Source organism: Priapulus caudatus, unplaced genomic scaffold, assembly GCF_000485595.1.
Source record: "Priapulus caudatus unplaced genomic scaffold, Priapulus_caudatus-5.0.1 Scaffold4889, whole genome shotgun sequence".
Taxonomy (NCBI): domain Eukaryota; kingdom Metazoa; phylum Priapulida; class Priapulimorpha; order Priapulimorphida; family Priapulidae; genus Priapulus; species Priapulus caudatus.
Genome location: NW_014581950.1, coordinates 3,281 through 4,934, shown reverse-complemented (window position 1 = coordinate 4,934; position 1,654 = coordinate 3,281). Strand labels below are relative to the sequence as shown.

The 1,654-nt window shown below is 45.6% G+C and overlaps 1 protein-coding gene across 1 annotated transcript in view; it reads right to left on the bottom strand.

Moving 5' to 3' along the window:
* LOC106819876 (espin-like) overlaps window positions 1–1,654 on the bottom strand; it is a 6,358-nt gene that overhangs the window by 1,946 nt on the left and 2,758 nt on the right. The gene's annotated exons all lie outside the window — the stretch shown is intronic.

Below are 1,654 nucleotides of genomic sequence, written 5' to 3'. Positions count from 1 at the left end.
TAGAACAGTGGGCAACTGGACGCAACTAGTCGCTGCTGATCGCTTCCAGTTGCTCGAAATCCAGTTGCTTCCAGTCGAGTCGGCTCGCAAGCCCTACATAAGCCCCCCTTTAGGGTATCTTACCTTCAGTAGGGTGCTGACTATGTGCTTGTGACCGGTATAGCAGGCTATGTAGAGCGGCGAGTAGCCCGTGACGGGATGGCATCGCCCGTCCGCCCCCGCGTCAATCAACAACTCCACCACCTCCTGATTGCCGTCCTGACAGACTCTGTAACCGTGACAACGACGATGAGACGGCGGTATCCATAGCAACCATGATGAGATGGCGGTAACCATAGCAACCGTGATGAGATGGCGGTAACCATAGCAACCGTGATGAGGCGGCGGTAACCATAGCAACCGTGATGAGACGGTGGTAACCATAGCAACCGTGATGAGATGGCGGTAACCATAGCAACCACGATGAACCGGCGGTAACCATAGCAACCACGATGAACCGGCGGTAACCATAGCAACCATGATGAAGCAGTGAGGCTGGGTGATGGGGAGGGTGTAGAATGCGACGGAAGGGAACAAGAGAGGGAAGGATAGGACAGGGGAGAGGAGGGGAAGGGAGGAGGAAGAATTAAGGGAGGGGTTCAAATTCGAATCCAAAATTACCGATGTTCCGAATCTTACATCTATCAACAATGTCTACCTGCATAATCTCATCTGTAATGTATATGTGTTTTACATGTAATGTATGTGTTTAAGATGTAGTGTATCGGTGTTTTACGTGTACCGTATAGGTGTTCCGCCTGTACCATACACATGTTTTTTGTGTACCATATGTGTTTTACCTGTATTCGATATGTGTTCTGCCTGTATTGTTCAGGTGTTTTACCTGTAATGTATGTGTTTATGCTGTACCATATAGGCATTTCACATGTACCATAAAGGTGTTTCACACGTACTGTATTTGTTTCCGATCTACTGTATAGGTATTATCTGTATTGTATAGATCACAGTACCACAGTACACACCAGAGATTTCACCTTAACCACATAGGTGTTCTACTCATACCATAACAGTGTTTTACGTGTACCATAATGGTGTTTTACGTGTACCATAACAGTGTTTTACGTGTACCATAACAGTGTTTTACGTGTACCATAACGGTGTTTTGCGTGTACCATAACAGTGCTTTACGTGTACCATAACGGTGTTTTACGTGTACCATAACGGTGTTTTACGTGTACCATATAGGGGTTCTACGTGTACCATATAGGTGTTTTACATGTACCATAATGGTGTTTTACGTGTACCACATAGGTGTTTTACATGTACCATAATGGTGTTTTACTTATACCACGTGGGTGTTTTACGTGTACCATATAGGTGTTCTGCTTATACCATATAAGTGTTCTACTTGTACATACAGATGTTTTACGTGTACCACATGGGTGTTTTACGTGTACAGTACAGGTGTTTTACGTGTGCTGCGCACGTGTTTTCACCTGTAGAGCAGGGTGTTCTGCTTGTACCATATAGGTGTTCTACGTGTGCTGCGCACGTGTTTTCACCTGTAGAGCAGGGTGTTCTGCTTGTACCATATAGGTGTTCTACGTGTGCTGCGCGCGTGTTTTCACCTGTAGAGCAGAGTGTTCTGCTTGTA